The following is a 6,716-nucleotide window of genomic DNA, read 5'->3' on the forward strand; positions in this document are numbered from 1 at the left end:
TGAGAATCACTTGAACCCAGGAGGCGGAAGTTGCAGTGAGCCAAGATCACACCACTGCACTCCAGCCTGGGCAACAGAGCGAGACTCTGTCTCAAAAACGAAAAACAAAAAACCCAAAAAGCTTATATAACCAAATGGTGGGGGGTGGGCAGGACCTTCCTCAGTACCTGGCACCTGGTAGGAGTGCTCAGTGATAAATAGAAGCTATTATTATTGCTCTTAGCAGCTCCCCTCCTGCTGCCCCAAACTCCTTCTCTTCGCTCTTCAGGAAGAAAATACTAGAAACCCCCAGTCTGAGTATTTAAACTCCTCACCACCACCACTAAGGAAGCAGAAGTTCCTGCAGGGCTGGAAGTTTATGTATGCCTCGTTGGTCAGGAAGCAGGCACCTGGGAGATGGAGGCACTTGGTAGATGGAGGCTTCTGGGCATTTTCTTTCCCCTTTTTTTTTTTTTTTTTTTTTTTTGAGATAGGATCTCACTCTGTTGCCCAGGCTGGAGTGCAGTGGTGCGATCACAGCTCACTGCACCCTCAACCTCCCTGGACTCAGGTGATTCACCCACCTCAACCTCCCAAGTAGCTGCGCCACCACACCCAGCTAATTTTTGTTTTTGTTTTTTTTTTTGATGAAGAAGGGGTTTCACCATGTTGCCCAGGCTGGTCTGGAGCTCCTGGGATCAAGCAATCCGTTTGCCACAGCCTCCCAAAGTGCTGGGATTACAGGCATGAGCCACCACGCCTGGCCTTCTTTTCTGGCCAAGCAAAGACATCCAGGAGGGGGTGGCAAAAGGAAACTACCTGCCCCCCATGGTTCAAATATTTATTAATCATCTGGTGAGCTCCCTGCTCATCCTTGTCAGCTCCTGTCTCCCTGGGCTGCCTCTCCACAGAGCAGAGGCTGGGGCTCATTCTCAAACCCCAAAAGCCAGAACTGAGCCCCTGCTTCTCTTGATTTGAGCCCTGGTGGGAGAAGGGTGGAAAAGAAGGAAATCCACAAGGCATAGAACAGCGAGGGGGAAATGCCAGTTAGCCCAAGAAGAGAGTGGGGATTGAGGAACTTGTTTTCTATCTCTCTTGAAGTCAGAAGGGAAAAAAGTTATAAAATAACAATAGGAGTGAATGAGTTAGAAGTTTCTGGTTGCCAGAGCTTTAAGGCAATGGAAGAGAATATAGTCTCTCAGGAGAACTTTGAAAATGGAGCAGGGATCTATCTTTATAGGCCAGGGTTTCCTAACTTCAGCTTTAACCTCAGCATATTGACATTTTGGACTAGATAATTCTACAGCGTAGGGAACTGCCCTGGGCATTGTAGGAGGGTTAGCAGCATTCCCGGCCTCTACTTGGTAGATGCTGGTAGCACTCCTGCTCCTGGCCACGACAACCAAAAATGCCTTTATTGTCAAATGTCTTCTGATGGACAAAATTCCCCCCACCCATATTTGAGAACCACTGATCTATGCTAAACAAAGTGTTTTTTTGCTTGGAAACCGGGGAGAAAAGAACTGACCTTTATATTCTAGGATGTAAAATGTAAAACTCAGCCAGGCACGGTGGCTCATGCCTGTAATCCCAGCACTTTGGGAAGCCAAGGCGGGGGGATCTCTTGAGGCCAGGAGTTCAAGACCAACCTGGCCATTATAGTGAAACCACATCTCTACTAAAAATACAAAAATTAGCTGGGCATGGTGGTGGGCACCTGTAATCCCAGCTATTCGGCAGGCTGAGGCAGGAGAATCACTTAAACCTGGGAGATGGCGGTTGCAGTGAGATGAGATGGCGCCATTGCACTCCAGCCTGGGTGACAAAGCGAGACTCCATCTCAAAAAAAAAAAGGAATGAGTTCATGTCCTTTGCAGGGACATGGATGAAGCTGGAAGCCATCATTCTCAGCAAACTAACACAGGAACAGAAAACCAAACACTGCATGTTCTCACTCATAAGAGGGAGTTGAACAATGAGAACACATGGACACGGGGAAGGGAACATCACACACGGGGGCCTGTCACGGGGTGGGGGGTAAGGGGAGGGAAAGCATTAGGACAAACACCTAACGCATGCGGGGCTTAAAACCTAGATGACGAGCTGGTAGGAGCAGTAAACCACCGTGGCACATGTATACCTATGTAACAAACCTGCACGTTCTGCACATGTATCCCAGAACTTAAAGTAAAATTAAAAAAAAAAAAGAAAAAGAAAAAACAATACAACGTCAAACTCCACAAGGGGTAAACAACATGTTGTGACTGGCTGGAAGTCAGGGAGAATAACATAGGCCCCATATCCTAGGAAATTGTGAAGCTCCAGTCAGCTGCGCAAAGTCACACAGCAAGGACCTTGCAGGGTCGGGAGTGGTGACTCCCCAGGTCCTCAGCAATGACAAGCCCTGCCATGCAAATCAGCTCCACTGTGGATGGATTCCGCTCCCGCTCTAAACTCAGATCTTCTGGGGTTGGGGCAGGTTGCTGAGCAAGCATTCTCTGGGCCTTCCTAGGAGCCACATGGAAAACAGAAGCCTTCAAGAAGAGCCAAGACCTGGAAGGAAGTTTCCCAGTTTCAAATCTTAAAGTATCCTTGCCCTCCCCAAAGCCCTAGAACACTGGGCCAGAGAATGGCACTGACGGTGCCATTAAGCTCCATTAACAAGTGCACATTAAGCTCCCCAGTCCCAAATCAGTATTATGGATTTTTCCTTTTGCCTCAGGCTCCAGTGTGCCCTGGCATGATACTGTTACTGATTCTGTCTTTATTGAAAATATTATTTTGTTCAATACGGATTTTTTTTGCATTAATTTGATTGCTAAAAAATATGGCATTGGCCAGGCACAGTGGGGTGCACCTATAGTCTCAGCTACTCGGGAGGCTGAGGTGGGAGGATTGTGTGAGCCTAGAAATTCAAATCCAATCTGGGCAACATAGAAAGACCCCACCCCTAAACATTTTTTTAAATATGGCATTAAAATATTGTTTATTTTGATTACTGAGTTTTTTGCATCCCATTGAGTACTATGACTTAAGTGAGTGCCTCACCCTAGTCCTGGCCCTGCTCACTGGGTCCCTAACAGGAGAGTTCATGAGGCATGTGTGAAGGCAGAGGGGGGCCCACAGGCTACATTCTGCACACAAATAGGTTTTGTTTGGCTTGCACTATGTTTGCAAAACTGTCTTCACTTGTTGCCAATTTTCTTAAATCAAGAGAATCACATAAAAACCTAGATTTCTGGGAAAGAAAATTGGATAATCTGACAACCCTACAGATGATGGGCAATAGCTTTTGGGACCTGGTTAGTGGCTTCCCATTTAGGAAAAGGGGGTGCTGCCCAATTTCCCTTAGCCACACCCAGCCAACTTCTCCCATTTACAAGACCCACCTTATCTCCTGAGCACTGGTGAGCTGCAGCCAGCTTGCACCATTTCACAAGGGCTGATTGTCAAATTTTCAGAGTCGGTTAAGTACAGTCATTATAAAAAATTAAATTATATAAACTTACAATTAAATAAATTATCTTCAAAACAAAACCCATAACTTCCTAATTATTTTACTACATTTTCCTATTATCTATGTTCTTGAGATTATTAATGTCTATTACATCTGCATGGCGGAAGTGCAATACTGCGGTGTGCTGCTGTAAATCTCCTCCCAACTCCATGCTCAGTGATGTCACATTGGTAGCATGAACTTGGCCATGGTAAGAGTTTGGAAATCAGCAAAACTGCAAAACAGGGCTTGATCTATTGTTTCGTTGATTGTTGAGACTTAAAATATTGATGGAGGCCGGGTGCGATGGCTCACGTCTGTCATCCCAGCACTTTGGGAGGCTGTGGTGGGCAGATCACCTGAGGTCGGGAGCTCGAGATCAGCCTGACTAACATGGAGAAACCCCAACTCTACTAAAAATACAAAATTAGCCGGGCATGGTGGCACATGCCTATAATCCCAGCTACTTGGGAGGCTGAGGAAGGAGAATCGCTTGAACCCAGGAGGCAGAGGTTACAGTGAGCTGAGATGGCACCTTTGCACCCCAGCCTGGGCAACAAGAGCAAAACTCCATCTCAAAAAAAAAAAAAAAACTGATGGAGAAATTGTTAATTATGTAGATTAAACTTAATAGTGTGTCTTGTCTGTAGCCATTACATTATGAATAGCACAAGAATTCAAGGAAATATTCTTCCAGTGTTTGTAAACTACCATCTGATTCACCAAAGAGGTTGCTCACGTCATTGAATAAGGAATGAAATTCAGGACAAAAATTTTCATTGTTTCACTTTCATCTTCCTCCTTAACTTAAATGAGAGTATCAACCAACATTCCTGTCAAAACTACAGTTGTCTATCATTCATAACCTTAGGTTGGTTACTGGTACAAGTATTCCTCAAAAATCAATGAAAGCATTTTGAATGAATGGCTATATGGAATTTATAATAAAGATATATATAGTTATTCCATATATATAATTACATATAGTTTTTCCCATTTTATGGATGAGAAAACTAAATGTCAGAGCTGGGGTTTCAATCTAGGTCTGCTGTCTCCAAAGCCTATGCCCTTTGTACTCTGCAGCCTCCAAAGGAGAGATGGTAGGACATGAAAGGCCTGTACATCTCATGATCCCAGAACACACACACAAAAAAAGAAAAAAACTTGAACCAAACCCATAGACAAAACCTGCTCCACAGCCTCATTCTCCTCCCCATCAGCAAGATGCTCCTTCAGTCTATCTTAAATCCCTCTGAGTATGGTTCTGCCTTCTGGAAACCCCCAGAGCCAGGCCCACCATTCTCTTACCTGAAAGGGAGTAGTTGTCTCTGAGAGCTGGAGGTCCAAATAAATCTGCTGCCTGCTTAGGGGTACTGCAGAGCAGGGAATGTGCAGAATGTGGGCTGTTTATCCCCAGGCCTTGGGGGCCCTGCAGGAGGAAAACTCAGAAAAAGCTGGGACAAAAGCTGGGAGACACAATGGGCATCCCTCGTGCTCAAAATCCTGCCCACTCGGCACAACAGAAGCCACGAGAATCCCCCCACTGCCAGCACTCAGGACCTAGCTGTGCCCATGGCCTGCCAGATTTGTTAAATTTGTTCCACAGGTGTGAACGTCCTGAGGGTCCTGTGTGGAAGGGCAGATGAGGCCTGGCTTGGAAACCACCTGGCCCCCAAGAGATCTTGGTCTACACTGGCAGCAGTGAATCAGGAACTGTGGCTTATGCCTCCCCAAAGCAGCTCTTTTTCCCATTTTGGTGGAAGGGGCAGTGAAGCTTGGGAATGAAGTTTAGGAGCACCTTCCCAAGAGAGGGCCACCTTCTCCAGAAAGCCTGCCGAGCTTCTCTGGCCTTCCTGACCTCTCTCAGCATTCAAGCCTGAAACCAAGGGCCTAGGGCTCTATGGCTTCCTGTGTGACTTTGGGCAACTCACTCTACATCTCTGGTCCTCATTTGTGTAAGAGAACCAACAAATATTGAGTGGCTTTCCAGTGCTAAACACACAAAACTTTACATCCCTTTCCTTATTCAAATCCTCCTACCAACTCTATGAGATTGATATTAGGATCCCTACATTGTAGCAGAGGAAACTGAGGAACAGAGAGGTTAGGTAACTTACCTTGGGTCACACAGCTGGAATTCAAACTCAGATCTGGGTTGACTCAAACTCCATGACTTCACATCATAAATTATACAGTACTTGACACAAGTGTAGCAGGAACGACTCCACCGTCAACTGCAGGGTATAGGAAATAGGTATTAGCTTTTGTATAACTCAGTTTAATCCCAGTCAATTTTAGTTTCCCCCTCCTTCTGCACCAGGAATTTTTCAAAGTGTCCAAAGGCAGGGGTGGAAGCACTCTGCCTCTGTGTCATCTGCCGCTGATTGGTATCATTGTGTCATCCACTGTTCCGCTAGTCATTGGCTCACACATGGGTGTTTTTTGTTTTTTGTTTTAGAGACAATATCTCGCTCTGTCACCCAGGCTGGAGTGCAGTGCCATGATTGCAGCTCACTGTATCCTTGAACTCCTGGGCTAAAGCCATCCTCCCATCTCAGTCTCCTGAGTAGTTGGGGCTACAGATTTGTGCCACCACGCCTGGCTTCTGGTGGCTTATTTTTTTTTACTACATTCATGCCAGCGTTGATGTTCTAGGATTCCAGGGAGCCAAGTTCCCATCTGCCCAGCCTCACAATGGGGCCATTCTCTTTCTGCTCGCCTAGGCTGTGGCCCCAAATACACAGTAGGGTTCTTCTTGCTGGAACTCATGGCCACCTACATAGTCATCCCATTTCCTCTGCCACCAGCCTGGAGGAAGCTTCTTTAGTTTCTAAAGGGAAGCCCACTCCCCTTAAACCTACCCCACCCAGCTTTCACTTATGGTATTTCCTTCAACTATGCGGGCCTATGTTCAGAAACCTCTCCATTCCCCTAAAGGCTGGGTTTCTGGAGAACTAGGCCGGGAAGAAACTTTATTTCTGCAGCATCATCTTCTGAGGCAATGAGCACAGGACAGTCCAGCTCCTAGGAAAGGGGCCAGTGGTGGCCATGAAGTGTTAAAATGCCAGTAAGGAAAAAATGGGTAAGGTCTGCAAGACATCACATCAAGTTCGGGCGCAGTGGCTCACTCCTGTAATCCCAGCATTTTGTGGGGCCAAGATGGAAGGATCACATGAGCTCAGCAATTCAAGGCCAACAAAACGAGACCTTGTCTCTACAAAAAGTAAAAAACATAGCTAGG

Source organism: Pongo pygmaeus, chromosome 19 (genome assembly GCF_028885625.2).
Source record: "Pongo pygmaeus isolate AG05252 chromosome 19, NHGRI_mPonPyg2-v2.0_pri, whole genome shotgun sequence".
NCBI classification, from domain to species: Eukaryota; Metazoa; Chordata; class Mammalia; order Primates; family Hominidae; genus Pongo; species Pongo pygmaeus.